The sequence below is a fragment of the Capricornis sumatraensis genome, chromosome 4, assembly GCF_032405125.1.
Source record: "Capricornis sumatraensis isolate serow.1 chromosome 4, serow.2, whole genome shotgun sequence".
Classification (NCBI taxonomy): Eukaryota; Metazoa; Chordata; class Mammalia; order Artiodactyla; family Bovidae; genus Capricornis; species Capricornis sumatraensis.
Genome location: NC_091072.1, coordinates 114,543,674 through 114,564,773, shown reverse-complemented (window position 1 = coordinate 114,564,773; position 21,100 = coordinate 114,543,674). Strand labels below are relative to the sequence as shown.

The window sequence follows — 21,100 nt, the reverse complement described above, 5'->3', positions numbered from 1 at the left end:
CCATCAGTCCTGACACAAATCTGGCCTCAACATCCCCTGCTGAAAACCCTTCACTGGTACCCTACAGCCAACCTCCCGACTTAGCTGACAAGAGCTTCTGTGACTCCCCCACCTCACCTCCATCTTCCCTCCTCAAGCACTGCACGCTATTAATACCACTCAGCTGGACTCGCTTAGCTCCCAACGATGCATCTTGTCTTTGCTCATACTGTTGCTTCTGCCCCAAGACAATGGTCTGAGGGTTCTGCCTTCAATAAGCTCACTTTCTGCCAAGGGAGCAAGACCATATACAAAGAACCATAATAGAAGGCAAGCATGTCCTCTAACAGAATGATACTCAAATGCCATGGATTGCAAAAAAGATGAAGAGTAATTCTGTCGAGGAAACAGGAGATGGTATAGTCAGGAGGGAACATCTGAAATGCCCCTGAAGGGCTATTTCAACAGACAGAATAGGTGCATGGGGTAGTATAGTAATGCCCCCCAAAGGATGCCCATGCCCTAAGTCCTGAAACTTGGGACTGTGTTCCCTTACAGGGCAAAAGGGACTTTGCAGATGTGATTAAATTAAGGATCTTGAGGTATGGAGATCATCCTCTGAGCAAATTCAATGCAGTCCATAAGAGGAAGGCAGAAGAGTCAGAGTCAGAGAAAGAGACACGATGATAGAAGCACAGGTTACAGAGATGTCACGTGAGAAAGACCAGTCCTTGCGGCTTTGAAGATGGAGGAAGGGACCATCAGCCAAGGTGTGCAGGAGCCTCGTAAACCTGGAAAAGGCAAAAGACAGAGTGTCCCCAAGAGTCTCCAAAAGGAGCACAGCCTAGATGGTGCCTTTATGTTAGCCCAGTAAGACCCACCTGGGATGTCTGAGCCCCAGAACTGTAAGATAATACATACAGTGTGTTATTTTAAGCCTCTGAGTTCATGGTGATATGTTACAGAAGCAAAAGGAAACTAGTGCAGTAGGGAAGGGCATTCCCAGGCAGAGGAACAACATATACAGAGGCACAGAGAGCTAAAGGCACAGTTGGGTTTGGAAAACCAAGAGGCGGTGGGGGGGGGAGGGGACTTCCCTGGTGGTCCAGTGTAACAACCCACCTTCCAATGCAGGGGACACGGGTGTGATCCCTGGTGGGGAATTAAGATCCCACATGCCCCAGGCTGAGACTATGAGCCACAGCTAGAGAGAAGTCTGTGTGCCACAACAAAACATCTTGCATGCCACAGCGAAGATCCTGTATGCCACATCTGAGACCCAGTGCAGCCATAAATAAATAGATAGATATTTAAGAAAAGAAAAGCAAGAGGGGTCTTGGCCTTAGAGACTGGCTGGAGGTGACACTGAAAACTATTTGAAGCTGGGGATTCCGGACCTTTGATGCCATGTCTGCAACTTGGGAAAATCTCTGTGGGCACTAGGGAATGCCAGGAGATGTTTAAGCCTGATAAGGTAGGGAAGTGAGCTGATCAGGTCAGTACTTGGGAAAGATAATTCTAATAGCAGTAGTGAGAATGGTGTGAAGGAAAAAAATATGAGGAGAAAGGAGGTAAAGCACAAGGAACTCCAAGATCCATAACTTGGGGCTCATGGCCCAGAACAAGGAGAAATCTTCCTGACAAGCTCTGGAGGCCAACTTGCAGCCCTGTGGTGTGTCCCCACTCCAGTCCCCATCCTCCCAGTCATGAATAGGGGGGCAGAGAGGTTTTATCTGAAGGGCCAGCTCCAGGACCGCCTGGAGGGTTGTGTTCACATTCAGCCTCTGTGGGAGGAAGTTCTGTGATGGATTCCTCACGACTGCTCTGGGCCTGCTAGCGGGGAGGGTGCATGGGTGGAGCTGCCCTGGGGGCGACCGCAGAAGGAGTGTGGGAGTTCCCTTAGTAGTCGAGTGGTAGCCAGTGTTGGGAGTGGAGATGGTGAGGGGGTGTTGAGACAGGGGGGTGATGGGAGGGCACTGAGACAGAAGGCAGAGAGAGGAAAAGGTAAGGGAGAGGCATTTGGAGGGTGCCAGTCTAGCTCGGGTTGGGAAGTGCCTCCTCCTCAGGGTCCTATTACACATTCAATAACGTCCATAGAAATTGGAGTGAGGGGAGTGCTTGTGGGAGAGGGAGAGGGGTGAGTTCTGCGTTCCGATACCAAGGGAGGTACTTGCAAATAAGGAAGCCAGTGTGGACGATTGAAAAAAAATCATCGGGGAGGCGATGGACTCTCACAGGGGCTAGGACTGCGGCCAGGGAGCCCTGAGCGACATCTGGTGACATGAATTGGGACTCTGAAAAGCTTTTAAAGCAGCTTTATGTTTTTGTTTTGAAAAGCAGGAGAACTACCTGCTCTAAATCAGCCCCACTGAGCTCTAGCTGAGTATCTGGGCTTTAGAAGTTCAGAATCTTGCCCAATGTCATACAAGGAAATTGCCAAGCAGAGATGAACACTTCTGCCAGCTCTCCATCAGGCTAACTCTCCTTCTTCTCTGTCCAGTTTCTAGGAGATAACATGCCCCTCCTGTTCTTGGAGTGTTCCCAGCCCTGTCATCTGTGCCATACCCACCATGTGGTGGATGAGAGATGTCCTTATCAATGCCAAACACAGAAAAGTCCCTGGGGGACAGGGTGAGTGGGAGGGGTGGGGGGACAGGTTGCAGGACTGGAACAATTTCTAAAAGTCAGGCGCTGGGTTTCTCTGTCCTGGCAATCCTCTGGAAGGTATCCTAGGGTAAGTTGAGGACTTTTCTTGAACTGCCCCGTACAGGTGGGTCGTTCTGCACACATATAGGAAAACTGGGTTTTGCAAAATTCTTCGGCACTCACATAGCTAGGAATGCACATAGAAATTATACACAGGTTTTCCAGGTTGTATCAGAAAGGGTAGCAGGGACACCGTGTGAGCACAGCACACAACGGACACTCCATAAGTAAGAGCAATTGCTATCAGTGGAGTATGAGCCATGAATGGGCACTGAAAAAGCTTTCCATATCTTATCACTACTAGGTATATAGCAAGGGCACCTCCGTTTCACAGCTATAGTTATTGAGGCTCAGGAAGGTCAAATAACCTAAGGCTGTACATGGAGTGAATGGTGGGACCTATGAATGTGACCTTTTTTAGGAAAAAGAGTCACTCAGAGGTAATGAAGTTAAGGATCTTGAGATGAGATCTTGGACTTTCTGCATGCGTGCTAAATTGCTTCAGTCATGCCTGACTCTTTGTGACCCTATGGACCATAGCCCCCCAGGCTCCTCTGTCCATGAGATTCTCCAGGCAAGAATACTGGAGTGGGTTGCCATGCCCTCCTCCAGGGGATCTTTCTGACCCAAGGACTGGACTTGGGTCTCTCATGTCTTCTGCATTGGCAGGCAGGTTCTTTACCACCAGTGCCACTTGGGAAGCCCCTAGACTTTCTGGGAAGTGCAAAATGCAATGACAAGTGTCCTTTTAAGAGACGGAAGATAAGAAGAGGAAGAGATTGCAGAGATGTGGCTACAAGCCAGAAACACTTGGAGCTGCCTGAAGCTGGAGGAGGCAAGGAAGGATTCTCCCCCAGAGCCTTCAAGGAGAGTTCGGCGCTGCAAAGACACCTTAATCTTGGATGTCTAGACTCCAGAACTGGAAGAATATATCTCTATTGTTTTAAGACACCAAGATTGTGGTAATAGGTCACAGCAGCCCTAGGATACTCATGCAGATCACAAAATTAGTGGGTGGAAGAGGTGGGCCTGTTCAACCTCAATTACTGTGCTCTTTACTGTGAATAAATGCCATGCTTGAATGAAGGAAGGAAGGAAGAAGGGAAACTCATTATAGCAGAAGACCAATATTATTTCTGTGACAGGATGGAGAGGAGGGAGACTCAGGCCAAAAAAAAAAAAAATTTCAATTGCATCATTTCTTTGCTTTCAGGTGTCACATTTTAAACTCTTAACGCTGCCTGTTCATTTATCATTAGGAAAGAAAAGAATAGCAGGCTTTTCATGAAGACACCATGGAGTGAAACAAGATGAACACTGGCCTGGGCCAGGCAATAAACTGCTTTTCAGCTCAAATGGGACCAGGTCACCCCTGGAAGGAGAGAAAGAGGCCATGCAGAGAAGTGACAGGTTTCCCATCACAAAGAATCATTCATTCTTCCAAAGGTTAAGGGATTCAGGAGCGCATCCTTTTCTTCACTTTTTCTTCACTTCTCCTTTTTCAGGCCTAAGGGATGGATGGGGAGGCTCCGGGTTATAGAAAAGGCCAGTCAGCTGGATTTCCAGAAGCTGGTACATGTTCTCAAGCTGCAGGTGTTCAAGAAAAGGAAGGAATGACGTCTTGAGGGCTCAGATCTTGGCATCATGGTTCAAAACTGCACAAGAGGGACTTCCCTGAAAGTCCAATGGTTAAGAATCCATACCTCCACTGCAGTGTGCCTGGACTTGATCCCTGGTCGGGGAATTAAAATTCCATATGCCGTGTGGCCAAAACAAAACCACAAAACTGCACAACAGAAAGGAAGATGGAGGGATTTTCTTCTCACTGCATCAAACACATGGACCCCAGTGCCCCTCCTCGCATTCTGGGCTTCACAGGACACACAGGCCAGACATTTCTTCAAGCTGCATTTACCTACTGTTTCTGACCACAGTCTTTTCTGATTTACAGCTAGGCCTGCCTGAATTCTTTCAGACTCTGGAATTTTTTCCAAACTCCCATTACTGGCTGGCTGTGAAACAGAGCGTAACATGCCAATCATTCTTTTTTTTTTCTTCTGTCTCTCTCACATTCCACAGTCATCTGACATCATAACAGATTTCAGACTCACACTGTCAGAATCTGGGCTCAGGTACTTCTCAGCCAGCCTCTGAAGGACAAGAGACCACTTGGCGCGACGCAAAGAACCTTGGACTTGAGGTCACACAGGCTTGAGTTCAAACCCTAATTCCACCACTTACTGATGGCAGAGCCTAGACCAGTGTTCCAACCTCTGAGTCTCAGTTCTGTGTTCACTCAGCAGTTACTGAGCTCTCACCCAGTGGCCAGCTCCTCTCTGCTGAGGAGGCAGGTCAGAAACAAACATAAGAAAACTACCGGATGGTTATAAGTGCTACTCAGAATTAAAATGGGCAGGGGCAGGGAGACTGACTGGATTGCAGCTTTAGATGCCTATGAAGGGTCTCTAGGAGGGGGTGGCATTGGAAATAAGATCCAAGGGACAAGAAGCAGCAAGTTGCACAAAAAGAAAGGAAGGAAGAATTCCAAGAAAGGGAAATAGCCAGTGCAGAGGCCTGAAGGCTGTGTCACGCTTGGAAATTCAGATAGAATCTGTGCGCTTGGGGTACAGTGGGCAAGAGTAAAAGGGTTAAAGACGATGCTGAAAAAAGGAAGGGACCAGATCACATGGGGGCTTCAAACTGGGGTGCACTCTCTGATAACCAAGGTGCAGGAAAAAATGAGAACATCTAACTACATTGATTTGTGAGTCTAAAGTTCTAAGACGGAAATTAAACTCAATGAGTTTCAGTATCTATCAGCAGCACATGTATTTAATTTCTAAAGAATAGGCTATAATGAAGGTGTATGCTCAAATTTTTTGGGTGGGCGTATGTAAAAACAGTTTTGGACATCGCTTAATGGAGGGCTCTGTAAAAGAGAGTAGGATGGTGAGCCTTTCAAGAGTTTTAAAGGAGAATGAGAACAGTTGGTGGATATTTTAAAAGCGTCACTCCTTATAGAATGGAGCAAATTTCCTGGTCCATATGACCAACCCAGTGTGTTTGGGGCCCCCAGGTAATACTAGACTTATTGCTTACAGAAAAGCTGTCTGGATAGCCTAACAGGTATTAGAACTATTACCAATTACCAAATTGTGCCCGTTACACAAAAACAGTCTAACAAAAAACATTCACGCTCATTTGAGCTTAAAAATTCCATTGACCTCTAAAGTTTCACGTGACCTACCATCACCTCCTCTTACCAACACAAATTCTCTGCATACCGAAAATAGTCCTTCTTTTCCCAGTCATGCCTTTTTTTCTCTATTATGTTCCTGATCACCAGATCAGAAAATCATCTGTTTATTTTTCTTTTTGGAGATCCACAATGCACATTGGGTATTAAAGGCCCTGGGAAGTTCTGCAGTTAAAAAACCTCCACTTAACTTTGTCTAGCCTAGTGGCTAGGGAACCTTATAAAATCTTCATGCCTGAGTCCTGCCTTTAAAGAGGGACTCAAGGGTTCAGCTTGAACAGAAGCAGACGTCAGAGGTTTTCCGGGTGGTTCCAATGTGCAGCCACAGTTGGGAATAACTCTTCTAACTCAACCATTTCCAGACTTAACTTGCTTGGAAGTGTGTGTGTGTTTGTTTGTTTTATATATACCTATTCATCTCCCCATGGAACTGAGCTGGTGTTCTATGGAACACATTTCAGGAAAAGCTGGACTAAGGCAGCAGTTTCCAAGTTTGGCTGCATGTTAGAATCACCAGGGTGATTTCCCTGGTGGTGCAGTGGTTAAGAATCCACCTTCCAATGCAGGAGACCCAGGTTCAAGCCCTGGTCAGGGAACTAAGATCCTGCATGCCACAGGGCAACTAAGCCCATGCACCACAACGAGAGAGAAGCCCGTGTGCCACAACGAAGAACTTGCACACCCCAATGGAGACATAGCGCAGCCAAAAATAAGTTTACGGTCCCCTACATGAGTCTAATGATCTCATGACTTTGAAGGCCATCCATCTAGGTAATTCAGGCACCAGAGGGGAGGGTGGAAGATGGAGGCCACCCAAGTGAAGGTGACGTCCCTTAATTCAGAGCTTCTCCAAAATGGGGGCTTCTGATCTTCCTTCCACCTCGACTCCATGCTGCTGCCCCCAGCAAGAGCACCCTAACTGAGTGGGGGACCAGGCTGCAAGTTTGACCATACTGTCAGGGTAGGGTCTTCATTATCTATGTATCACCTTAGAGTCCTTCATCAACTGGGGCCCCGGTTTTTTCATTTGCAAAATAACAAAAGGATCTCTGAGGCCCTGTGCAGATCTCCTACATTCCCGAGTCTCTCTGTTAATGCATTTTCATGAAGGCATGACTCTTTGGAAGATGCCAAGCACAGGCGGCTCCCCTTTACTGTCTCTTACAACCTTGAAGGAGTGATGTGTCCTGCTTGGATGAATAATATCCAACTGGAAGTGTGTGGGCTCAGGCATGTGAACCAGGTTCCGACCATGAGCTGTGTGTAATCACGAGTTACTTGGAGCAGGTAACTTGAACTTGCCAAACCTCAGCTTATGCATCTACAAAATGGAGAAAGTGTATTGTGCACATCACACGGACTGTTGCCAGAAAATAAGAAGGGGTGATATACACAGTGTTATCAGCAGGGAGCCTGGCAAACATTAAGAGCTTAATAAATGTCTGCTGGTGATGATGGCAATGAAGTAGAGGAATAGAGGGTTGCCTCTAAACACAGTTGACAGCTGTCATAAGGCCCACAATTTCCAAACAAGACTGAAGCTGCTGTCTCTCCCAGTGAGTCAGGGTTTGCCGGGGCTCTGGCATCCTTGACTCAGGAACAAATGCTCCCAGCACCAAGCGAGTCACTGCTCTGTGGCTCCCAGGGCTTCAGGCCACACTAGGGCTCTCATTCTCAGCTGCCAGAATCACCAGGTGAACAGGGCTGGATGGAGCTCAGGTCATAAACTACGTCATCCACTCGTCAGTACAGTTAAAATGCACCCCACTGGGCACCACTGGTCATTCCTGCAGGGCCAAGGGCCTAGGTGAAGGGAAGCCATGGGCATAAATCTGTCAGCATCCTGGAGCTTAAAGACCATGGTATCAGAGGTGATGGCCCAGCAGCTGACAATCTGCCTGCGGATGGGAAAACTGAGGACCAGAGGGGTAACAAGACTCACCAAGACATCAGAGCTTGCCTTCTGGAAGCTCTGAGGGAAAGTGAAAGAAGGGGATGCTAATGTGCGTTGAGTGCCTACCAAGTGAATATTCCACAGTCACTCAGGCAATATTTAAGAACAGCCAGGCACTTACTTCCCAGGGCTTCCCATGTGGTGGTAGTGGTAAACAACCTGCCTGCCAATGCAGGAGACATAAGGTACATGAGTTCAATTCCTGGGTCAGGAAGATGCCCTTGAGAAGGGCATGGCAACCCACTCCAGTATTCTTGCGTGGAGAATCCCATGGGCATAAAAACCTGGCGGGCTGCAGTCCATAGGGTCACAAAGAGCTGGATACGACTGAAGTGACTTAGCACAGCATGGGCAAGTACTAGGGCTACAAGAGAGTCAGACATGACTTAGCAACTAAATAACAACAAGGCATGTAGTAGGTGCCTTACATATATGGCATTTGATGCAATTAATCTACCCACTAGGAAGGTATTGATGTCTACACAGAGGGAAAAACTAATACTAAGGCAGGGAAAGAACTGGAGTGACTGGTTTCAATGCCAACCCTGCCACTTAGAAGCTGTGAGACCTTGGGGAAGTTATTTAACCTTCCATTGGCCTCATCTGCAAAATGGAAATTAGATTAAATCTAAAATAAAATATAATACAATGAGTAAAACACTTACAGCAATGTCTGACACTAAATGCTCAGTAAGTGTAAGTTATTCCCAAGTCCCCTAAATCCAGCCCAGCATCTCCATCCATCTTTCTAGAGGTGCTCTCCTCACTAACAGAGTTCCCCAACTCCACTGCATGTTTAAACCATTTCCTGACAATCTTTAAATGAGCAGATTAGAAATGTCAACATGTGCCTCCAACGAGCTAGATAAGGGTGGGACAGCAGACCACAGGACTCTGGGTTTTTAATAAAAGAAAAATAACCAACAATATCAATTTTTCAAAACACCTGCTGTACAATTTCCAAATTACCACTCTTTGCATTTCTTCCCTTTGTGCACACTGCAGTTAAATTACCTTTCTCAGAAAATCTCGGCCACACAGAGCACGCCTGTCTCCTCACAAAGCTGCATACATTTTTAGCATCCGCTTGGGGTTTTATTGTGGAGAGTACAATACACAGCAAGAGACAGTTTATCATATTTGGTCGGCTGGCCCCTCATTTTTCCAGCTGATGGTTTTATTTATCTCTTGATAAAGGCAGGTTTGATGGAGGCAGGGGTCAGGAGAGAGGCATTCCAGGGCTTTGCAGTCCAACCTTCTGCACCCTCCTCCACCTCTGGCACAACATTCCTGGGAAGAAAAGTCCCAGGCTACAATCCCAGGCAATCTGGGTATAAGATGGGAGCAACCTTCTGCAGCAATGATCCAGTGAGTGTTTCAGGGCTAGTGTCCCCATGTAGAATTGAAAATATAAAGGACGCCTCAGATCACTGACTCTCACTGGCAGTTCTTACACTAGTCCTCTCCTGTGGGTTCTTGGGAGGCACAGCAGGGCCTATTAATGTCCTGAGATCCTTCATTCCTGCTGCTGCTCAGACCCACTGCTTGCCATATGACTGCAGTTCCTTCCACTAAAGGACGGGAATCTATTTCTCCAGGCAAGAATACTGGATTGAGTTGCCATGCCCTTCTCCAGGGATCTTCCTGACCACGGATGGAGCCCGCATCTCTTGGTCTCCTGCATTGGCAAGTGGGTTCTTTACCAGCGGCACCTGGGAAGCCTATATATATATATCATATCCTTGCCATGTGACTGCAGTTCCTTCCACCAAAGGATGGGAATCTATTTCTCTAACTCTTGACATTGGGTTTGACCATGTGATTGCTTTTACCTACAGAATGAGGTGGGAGGGACAGTATTGCCCCAGCCCGAGCCTTCAGAGACCTTGCATGTTTGCCCTCTGGCATCATCTCTGCATCGCAGTGAAAAGCATATGTATTCCATGGGTAGCTCCTATTCTCTGAGACCAGCCCCAAGATAGACTGACCACACGTGGAGCAGACCTGAGTCTGCTCTCACTGAGCAAACTTCAGTGAGAACACATGTCCGGCTAGATCTGTGCCTCAGAGCACAGCAACCCAGTCTAGCCTAGAATATTTCAGCTGCCTTATCTCACCCACAGACATGGAAGCAATTCTAAATAGTTGTTATAAGCCACCCAGTTTCAGAGTGATTGGTTATGCAGTGATAATGAATCAATACAGGAGAGGAGGAGGAGCTACCACTCTGTGCTAAGCCAAGTGTTTTATGTACATGGTCACACCTAAGCCCTCCACGGTGATCAGGGAGCTATTTTACACCCATTTTACAGATGAAATTGAGCTTTAAAGAGTAACTTGCCCAAGGTCATACGGGGCAAGAGATGTTCTAAATGTTTTATGTGTATTAACTCCTTGAATCCTCCAGACAGTCCTAGAATGTGAGCATTGTTATTTTAAAGACTGGAAACAGGAATGAAAAGGTCAGGTGACTTGCCCATGGTCAAGCAGCTAGGGAGGGGCAGAACTAGGACTCAAAGCCCAGGCCCATCCGACTCCAGAGCCCATGCTCAGGGGGAATAATGGAGTGAGGGACTAGTCTGCAGGAGGGTGGCTCAGAATTCCCAGAGGAATACAGTAGGGCCTTCAACTGATAGAGCAGTGAATCTCAGCCAGAAATGGGGATGGTAGAAATCAGAAAGTCACTTACAGTTTCCCAAAACCAATACTTGGAGATTTCTGCTTATATTTTACTCGCTTACTTGCTGGGGTCTGATATCCCCCATGAGACTGGAGGCTCCATAAGGACAGGGGTTTCTGCCTGTACTGTTCACAAACACATCTCCAGTACCTGGAACAGGATCTGCCACACCCCACTAAGGCCTGAGACGCCTGCTCACTAAGCAGCGCTGAACGACTGAGTGCTTGGTGAATAGGGACCGTGGCTGCATGAGACCACCTGGGCATGATTTAAGTCTGGGCTTAATGGCCATTAGACTCTGAGACCTGGGATGGTGGGACTACCTCTTCAAGTGGTAAAAACCAGGGCGTCTCTAAGGAGCAGCCTGAGAGTAGCTCGCTCCAATGGTGTAGTGCTGTTGGTGCCAGGCATTATTCTAGGTACCCTGTGTGTATGAGCTCTTAATCCTCACAACAATTCCTGGGACAGGTACTGTCACAACCACACCGCTAGCCCATTTTACAGGTGAGGAGACTGATACTCAGAGAGGCAAAGTAACTGGTCTTCCAACTAAGTGGCAAAACCAGAATTAGAACCCAAGACCATGTATGACTCCACTCCACTTCACCACTACCCTGTGCTGCCCCTCAAACAAACCAGAGTGGGGAAAGAAGAGCGTCTCCCAGGTCATCTGGACCATGCCTTCATTCACCACTGGAGAAGCTGAGGACTAAGAGTGGGAGCCTCCTGCCCAAGTCAGGGCGCTGTCAGAAGCAGGGCAGGGACTGGCACCGGGTCTCTAATGGCCCAGCTCAACCCCCTCTCATGGACCTGTGGACGATGGGCCCCAGAAGGGCAGTGAATCAGAGAAGCCAGCTCCACCAACTCCAGGCAGGGAGAACTTCCTTGGCCAGTGTCCATGCCAGGCCTGTGTCTATTGACAGCACAGCCCCCCAGGGACTGGCCTCCCCTCCCAGCACGAGCTGGCAGGTCAGACAACCGCTGTGGTTCCAGCCCAGACTCATGGATCTCCGCATCTGCTGTTTTGCCTGGCAGGACAACCCTGGGCACCCATCCCAGCACTGACCACTCTCCTGTCCCCACTGCTCAGAAGGTGGTTGCCTTCAAGAAAGGATGAGGCAGGGATTTTCCTGACAGACCACTGGTTAAGATGTCACCTTCCGGTATGGACGATGTAGGTTCAGTCTCTGGTTGGGGAGCTAAGACCCACATGCCTTGGGATCAAAAAAACCAAAACATAAAATCTAAAGCAATACTGTAACAAATTCAATAAAGACTTTTAGAAAAATGGCCCACATCCAAGCACAAATCTTTTAAAAAAAGAAAGAAAAAGAAAAGATGAGGCTAAACAAAGAAGATGTACAGATTGAAAAAAATACAATAAAAATAATGACCATCTCAGCCATTTAATGATGACTTACTATTTGATCCTGACATTGATCTGATAGTTTGCTTGCATCATTACTTCCATTTAATAGCTGTAGAAACTGAAGTAAAGAGCCAGGTCACCCTGCTTCAGTAAGAATCAGCACTTAGAGTGGGCTGGGTACTGTGCCAAATGGTCTGCAGGTGTAAATCATGACAACACTACAGACAGGTCCTGCTATCATTCCCACTGTACAGAGAAGGAACCTGAGACTCAGAGATTAAATACCTTGCCCAAGGCAGCAGAGAGTGAGTAGACGACCCAGGGAGCCTGGTTCCTAACCATCAGGCTATACAACCATTTTTTCATGGATGCAGCAAGTCACAGCTTAGTGTTCAAACAACTGGAACTTGGGAAACACTGTCCTGGTTCACTGTGGCCACTCAGGTGACTCCACTTCCTTGTGGTCACCCTAAGATCTGTTCCACTCATTGCTGGCCTCCTGGGGGATGCCCCACCCCTATCCCAGTGTAGCCCCTCTGAACGGGACAGCCCAGCAGACAGGTCCAGTCTCCCTTGGGGCTTGCTGGCGGGGAGTTCAGAGCTGCTTCTCTGAATCTTAGGTAGTCAAATTCCTTTGTATCTAGTTGGGAGGTTTTTAAATATTTGCTTATTAGTTTATTTATAACTACTGGCAACCTTTAATGAAAATCTCCCTCAAAAATCTGATAAAACAAATAGCAAGCCCACTGCTCTGGTGTCAGCAGCCTCTGAGTTCCCATAGAATCCTTGAAGGTTGGGGAACCCACTTTGAAAACCATTGCTCCAAGCCAACCCCTCACTTTACAGATGAGAAAACTAAGGCTCAGAGAGGAGAAGTGATTAGCCCAAGGTCACACAGCAAATTAGTAACCAAACTAGGACCAGACCCAGGCAACTTCTAGTCAGCTAGGCCAAGAGCAGGATGGCAAAGCATTGGGCATGGCCAGGGTGGGTGGGGGACCGGAGAGGGTAATAGCTAAGGGGCTGGGGTCGGGCACCTCACAGCCTGGGTTGGGATCACAGCACCATTGCTTCTGCTGCCTTAGAGGATCTGTTCCCAGGGGCTCATTTTTCTTAGTTGTAAAATAAAATGAATGTAAACATCACATAGGGCTGTTTGTAGGAAATAAATGAGATGGTGTCATTCCTAAGACGTGTTACACAGTGGGTGTCCAACCAACGTCAGCTGTTATGATGGCTTCTGAGCTGCAGCCTGAGCCCTCTCTAGAGCCCGTGTGCATTCATTAAAAGCTTTAGGGCCTGTCTGGCTCTGGCTCTGGCTCTCTCTCTCACACACACACACCTGTGGGCCTGTCTACCCACCCGCTGGGGAACAGATCTCCTTCCCTTTACAGCCTTGAATGGATCCTTTGGAAGTGGTGATCCTAAGCTTTTTCTGGGCCAAGAAGCTTAGCATCAGGCCTAGAAGACTCACAGGGGTTCTAGAAAGGGCCTGCTGTCCTCCCTCCACCAGTGGAAGACTGGGCCTCAATGTGTCTGTGTCTTCACATAGGCCTCTGACATCCCTGATGTAGGCAGCTGTCTGTTTTTCAAGACCCCACCTTGCCCTCCTCTGGATCCTGATGGCCCTTACTGCACTACGCTACCAACCCTCAGCCTCTGGCCCCCAGTATCCCTTCCTTTAAACAGAAGAGAAAAGGGAGCCCCTTTCAGATGCTCAGTTAATGAAACCACTTGCCAAGACAGAGAATAACCGCCATCAGTGCCGCACATGCAGCAGCAGTCTCTGCAGCCCGTGTTGGTCTTCAGAAGGTTAAGCCATATAAACTTGTCATCATGGTGCCTGCTGCACATGGTGGGTGCCTTCCCTCCCCAGAGCTCCTGATGGCAGAGCTGTGTATCTTCATTGCTTCCTGGGTCACAGCTGGCACTCCTGGCTGGGACACACACTTGGTTTCTTCCACCCTATGTCAATTATTAGGAAGCTGGCAGAAAGCAGCCTTGCAGAGGCATCTGCAGCCTGAATGTTGGGCTTCAGGTGGTCCAAGCCTGAGAGGCCCAGGATGCTGGCTGGGGTGGCCCAGGACAAACAGGGGGAGAGCATCCCATTTGAGATTGCCTGGGGAAGACTGGAAAGGCATGACTTCTCTGGAAAGAGGAGAGGGGAATCTTTCATTAGGTGGATTCACTCACTTCACAGAGGCAGCCATGGCCAGGCAATGGCATGGACATAGCTTCAAAGTCACAGAAGTGTGGGTTTGAATCCTACCCATGACACGTCCCTAAGCATGGCACTCAGCCTCTCTGAGATTCTCACTGAGCTTTGTGAAGATGAAAGGAGCTGATGGCTGGTCACTAGCACCCAGAACAGAACCTGGCACTTGGGAGGCCATCTCAGTCAAAGCTTCCTTCTTCTTACCAATCCCTGCAACAATTCCTTTCAAATTTTTGTCCTGAACATGTAGAGATGTTGGGGCGGTATGACAAAGAGAAAAAGGCACATAGAAATTTGCATGTAAATATTCATAGTGGTGTTATTCACAATTGCCAAAAAGTGGAAACAACCCAAATGTCCATCAAATAAGGAAAGAATAACCAAAATGTAGCCTATCTATCCAAAGGGATATTGTCTGACCATAAAAAGGAATGAAGTTCTCATACATGCTGCAATCTCATGCATACATGGATTAACTTTGAACAGTGCCAAGGGACAAAAGTCAAACACAAGAGGCAACATACTGTGTGAGTCCACTCATATGAAAAGTCCCGTAAAGGGAAATCCATAGAGACAGAAGTAGATTAGCAGTTGCCAGAGGCTGGAGGGTGGGGGGAGGTGAAGATGGACTGCTAATGAGCATGGGATTTCTTCCTGAGGTTATGAACTGGTCTAGAATGAGACAGTGAGTGCTGCCAACTTTGTGACTCTATAAAAACAACTTAATTTTACACTTAAAAAATTAAAAAGAAATTCAAGAAGAGAAATGAGACGAGGTCAAATAAATGACAACTGTTTATATTTTGGACTTCCCTTGTGGCCCAGCTGGTAAAGAATCTGCCTGCAATGCAGGAGATGGGGGTTCAATCCCTGAGTTAGGAAGAGCCCCTGGAGAAGGAAAAAGTTCCCCTCTCCAGTATTCTGGCCTAGAGAATTCCAATGGGGTTGCAAAGAGTTGGACATGACTGAGCAAGGAGAGTGAAAAAAAAAATGGCTTAAAACTCAACATTCAAAAAACTAAGATCTTGGCATCTGGTCCCATCACTTCATGACAAACAGATGGGGAAACAATGGAAACTGAGATACTTAATTTTGGAGGACTCCAAAATCACTGCAGATGGTGACCGCAGCCATGAAACAAAAAGATGCTTGCTCCTTGGAAGAAAAGCTATGACCAACCTAGACAGCATGTTAAAAAGCAGAGACGTTACTTTGCTGACAAAGGTCTATCTAGTCAAAGCTATGCTTTTGCCAGTAGTCATGTACGGATGTGAGAGTTGGACTACAAAGAAAGCTGAGCTTTCTTGTTTATATTTTAATACAAATAGGAAAAGATATATGGTTGTGAGCGTGAGTGTGCATGCATGCTCAGTCACTTCAGTTGTGTCCAATTTTTTGCAACCCTGTGGACTATAGTCCACCTGGCTCCTCTGTCCATGGGAGTCTCCAGGCAAAAATACTGGAGTGAGTTGTCATGACCTTCTCCAGTAGGTTGCCATTAGGGGGATATTAATCTATTCATTCAACAAAAACTGCAGACCATTTATTAAAGATCTACTACATGTCAAGCCCTGGATAAAGCACTGTGGGGGCACTAAGATGTATGGCCAGATCAACTGGTCATCTCCTCAAGCAGCTCAAAGCCTAGTGGGGGAGACACCTCACACAGGGTCATAGCTGTGATGTCAGTGCTGTCAGAGACACGCAAGCTGTGTGATAAGAAAGATTAGAGGAAGGGAGAAGAGATCAGGGAAGCCTTCACAGAAGATGCTGCACCCTAGCTACACCTTGACAGCAGAATTTGGACACAGTAAGAAGGAGGGATGGCATTCCACATAAGGCAGATAACAAGGTAGGAGGCACCGAGGTAGGAAAGTATGGAGAAATTCATTTGTGCTGGAAGGTGGGTAGAAAAAGGGGTGATGGTAAGTGAAGTTGTGCAGATTATAAAAACAACAGCAGGGACTTCCCTGATGGTCCAGTGGCTAAGACTCTGTGCTCTGGAGCCCAGGTTCAATCCCTGGTCAGAGAACTGGCTCTCACATGCTGCAACTAAAAATCTTGCATGCTGCAAATGAAGACTGAAGATCCCAAGTGCTGTAACTAAGACCTGGCACAGTCAAAATATATATGCATATATATAATATATTAAGATATAATGCGTATATTTAAAAAAACAGTAAACAGGAGCAGCCAACATTCATGGGGCATTTAGTGTGGGCCAGGATTGTCCCAATCACTGTACATGGATTAACTCATGCTATCCTCACATCAACCTTTGGAGAAAGGCAGTGCTCTCATTCTCTTTTCATACTGTTCATGGGATTCCCCTTGGAAGAAAAGCTATGACAAACCTAGACAGTATATTAAAAAGCAGAGATATCATTTTGCCTACAAAGGTCTGTACAGTTAAAGCTATGGTTTTTCCAGTAGTCATGTATGGATGAGAGAGTTGGACCACAAAGAAAGCTGAGGGCCAAAGAATCGATGCTTTTGAACTGTGGAGTTGGAAAAGGCTCTTGAGAGTCCCTTGCACTGGAAGGAGATCAAACACATCAATTCTAAAGAAAATCAATCCTGAACATTCATCAGAAGAACTGATGCTGAAGCTGAAGCTCCAATATTTTGGCCACCTAATGCAAAGAGCTGACTCATTGGAAAAGATCCTAATGCTGCGAAAGATTGAAGGCAGGAGAAGAAGGGGATGACAGAGGACGAGATGGTTGGATGGCATCACTGACTCAATGGACATGAGTTTGAGCAAGCTCCAGGAGATGGTGAAGGACAGGAAAGCCTGGCATGCTACAGTCCATGGGATCACAAAGAGTCAGACACAACTGAGTGGCTGAGCAATAAAAACTCATTCCCATTTTATAGATGAGAAAACTGAGGAACAGAAGGGTTAAAGAACTTTTTCTAGGTCACCCAAGTGGAAGCAGAGCACCAACTGTCCAACCTAGAGTTGATGGGATTGTATGCATTTTCCTGAGCCCTGCCATGAGTAAACAGCTGAAAGCAGAATTCCAGGGCTGTCATTTTGGTTGTGCATTTTGCACACTGCACAATGCTAGAGGCTGCCATTCATAAAAAAAAAAAGACAGTGGTTAAGATACCCTCTGTGGTTGAGCAGTCAGTGCACAGCCTCGCCAGTTCTACGTCATGGCCCAGCCAGTGGTGCCTCCTAAGGCTGCCAAATTGAACCAGCACTTTGTCTATATCACTCCCAGTTTCTGCTCACCAAAGCAGTGTTGCCGCAAAATATCAGGACTGTGGGCTTGTACCAACATGAATTTGTATCCTGGATCTGCCACATTATACTGACAAAAGACCTGGGGGAGGCCCTGAACCTCACCAGAACTTACTACCCTCAACTACAAAATGGACAACAATAATAGTGCTTTCCCTATGGGTGATTATGAAGTTTACAGGAGCAAAGACACTTAAACAGTGCCTCAAACACACCCTGCATTTGGGGCATAGCAGCTACTGTGATGAAAAATGCTTGGAGTAGGGAGAAGGAGCCCCAATCGAAGCCGCCCCAGCCAGGGAAGAGGCTGTGCCATTCATCAGGGCCAGCCATGGCAGTGAAAAAGCACCTGCCTCCAAAGAGCATCACAGTACCATTAATCAGTGCTCCCCAAGCTGGGAGGAAAACTAGGCATGCATTATTCCTAGAAGTCAGAGGATGTCTCAGGAGAGCCAAATCCAGCAAGTAGTTCACAAAATACTCCGTCTTTTGGGGTGCTACATGAGATGCTGGAGTTTCCAAAGGCAATCTTGAGCAGATCTGTCTCCATGACACATTTTAAAGAGACAGGAGGCAGTGAGGGCTCAAGAGAGGAAATGGAGAGATGACACAGCCACCACTCTGCCTATCTTGAGTAGAGATCATGTCTTCATGGAGTCAATTTCCCAAATTGCAGTTTCACTGGCCCCTCTTGCTCTGCTCAAGAGAGCATAGATTTTGCTGTGGAAACAAGTTCTTTCCAACAGATGGGACATGGATCATTAGAATAAAATCTGGTTGCCAATGACTTTGATTTCTCCATAAATCCCAAAGACTTCCAAGCATTTTAGTAGGTCTCTCTATCTGTGCACTTCTGATTTGGGGAGGAGGCCGGGAAAGGAGGTCCTCTCATTGGGATCCTCAGAGTTCCAAGTGAAAAAATTGGCAGCCTTTGGACAGGTGTGTTCCTGGCACTGCCTCAGACTTTTTGGAATCTGTGATCACAAAGGACTGCCTGACCACCCAGTCCAGCCTGTGGCCTCAGAGAGCTGTATGCTTTTTTTAAACAAAAATGTTGCTGTATGGAGGGGGATTCAATCAAGAATAAAGAGAATAACATTTGCTAAGTGTCTACATTTTGCAGACAGGATCTCTCTTTACTTTCCCTACGATCCTAGGAGGTGTTGTTAAGTATTCGTAGACCCACCTGAGAGATGAGAAAAATCAGCGTTCATTGGAGATGTAAAGGCACAGCCTGGGCAGATAGAGCTGGCAGCGAGCTGGGTCCCCCCATCCCCCAAGCTTTCTTGTGGGTTCTGGAGATTGAGGGAGGCCAGTTAAGCACCTGCTTCATTTCTGGCCTGTGTCACGTAAGACATGCATATTTAGGCTGTGCAAGTGTAGATCTGTCACTAATGGTCTATGGGTGATTTGCAAATCTCTTTGTCTTCATGAGGCCTCACTGTGCTCATCTGTCAAACTGGGGACCCATCTCACAAGCAGTCAGGAGGATTCACTTACATATGTGATCTACAGACCACGTCTAGGGCATCACAGGTGCCATGTTAAAGGGCATCCACACAAAGAGACAGATGCATGACTTGGACCCAAGGCCTGCAGGAGCCCTCTGGGCAACACACAGCAAAGGGGGGAGAAGAAGGAGCTAGGATTGTGCCTAAGGCCTGCTGTGGCTGGGGACCACCCCTCTCCAACCCTCAACAGCACAGTTTGGGAAGCAGACAAACCCAGGAACTACAGTTACTATCCTGGACTATCCTCACCACATGGATTTCCAGTCTTCTAGGCCAGACACAGAGACACAAACCCAGGAAGAAGAGGAATTTAGGTGTTAGCAGAAGTTCAAGGATGTCATTAGGTAAAAATTTTATTTTCAAGATCTAGTGTTGGGTAAAGCTGGAGAAGGCAATGGCACCCCACTCCAATACTCTTGCCTGGAAAATCCCATGGACGGAGGAGCCTGGTAGGCTGCAGTCCATGGGGTTGCAAAGAGTCGGACACAACTGAGCGACTTCACTTTCACTTTCATGCACTGGAGAAGGAAATGGCAACCCACTCCAGTGTTCTTGCCTGGAGAATCCCAGGGACGGGGGAGCCTAGTGGGTTGCTGTCTATGGGGTCGCACAGAGTTGGACACGACTGAAGTGACTTAGCAACAGCAGTTTTGGGTAAGCAGGGTTGGGGGCTGCTAGAAACAAGACAGGGGACCCAACTAGGGATCAATCCCTACACAATTGTTACCTATTGTGTAAAAAGCAGAGATCAAGGCTAAAAGTACTATGCACTTAAAAAAAAGAGAGAGAGGTTGCTTTTCTACTTTATCATTTTTCTTTGTTTTCTATGCTATTCCTTTATATATAAAGCAGTGAGTCTCAGAATTAAGGATTTCATAGATCTAGAATTTCTCTCTGAGTGGACAAACTTTGTGTCCTATCAAAATAACAGAGGCAACCGTTAATTATTACCACCGTCATTTTGGATTTCTCAAAGGATATTTTGACATCAGCTCAAGATCAAGCATCAGCCTTTAAACTCTACATACTTTGAAGTTTTTTGGGGAAAACCTGCTACTCTGCCCTTATTTCTGTGTCATTCTGACACAGACGGTGGAGACTGTCCCCTACTCAAGGATAGGGGACCAGAGTACAGAATAATGATCGGCTGTTCCTGGTATTCAATCTCCCCCATCCCGCCACTTGGGAATGCTGGTGACTGGAGAGGTGTCTATTTCCTATAATTACTGAGTGTTAATATAATCACCGAAGCAGAGAGCCAGCTGGAAAGGATGGAGTCTGACATCCCGCAAAGACAGACAGCTAAATAAGTCATACGGCTTGCAGACAGCCTGGCTGCTGGCTTATGTAATCACCTCCCCTTGGCTCCCTTTCTGTTGGTCCATTTCTCCATTTGGCCTTTTTGTGCTTTTGCTTTCTGAGGCTGAGCCTCTACAATAGGCAGGGAAAATACTGGACATGAAAGAGAACCCATTTGGGAACATGGTACAGACAGCCACCTCATTTGTCTCCAGGCTCAGAACCAAACCCCAGGTTTCCATGGGAGCCAGGATGCAGCCACAAGAAGAGTGCTGGAGCTGCGTGCCCCTGCATGTGAATGCGGGTGGTTGGCGGCCTGGCACAGGCAGGCAGGAGGCAGGGCATGGGCCTTCCCGGATGGCTGGCGGCTCCTTGACAAATGGGGCCTTTTGAAAGAGGACTGCTGAGGGAGTCAGGAAGTAATCAATTCTCTGCCAATCCATTTCCCTCTGGGAGCTGAATCTACATGTGAGAACCAGTGAAAGGAGATTTGCTTGGGTGTATCCCAGCAGTAAACTGGGTAAAGACCACTCTGTTCAGTAGCACTGATGCAGGGGTGTGAGTCCTCTTTGGGCTCCTATGTCTCTAAATAATAGGAGTAAGAATTGTAGTGTCTGTCACTTAACCAAGTACCAGACTTCATGCTTTGAATGCTTCATCTCCCTGAATTCTCACATGCTCTGGGCAGTAGATCCTATTATCATTCCTTTTTCACAGAAGAGGAAACTCTGGTTCAGGAAGGCTCAGTTCAGGGTCTTCCCTGGTGGTCCAGTGGCTAAGAATCCATGCTTCCAGTGCACGGGGCCTGGGTTCGATCCCTGGTCAGGGGATTATATCTTGTGTGTTGCAACTAAGACTCAGTATAACCAAATAAAATAATTAAT

The 21,100-nt window shown here is 47.1% G+C and overlaps 1 protein-coding gene across 2 annotated transcripts in view; it reads right to left on the bottom strand.

Moving 5' to 3' along the window:
- ABTB3 (ankyrin repeat and BTB domain containing 3) overlaps positions 1 to 21,100 on the bottom strand; it is a 320,838-nt gene that overhangs the window by 213,180 nt on the left and 86,558 nt on the right. The gene's annotated exons all lie outside the window — the stretch shown is intronic.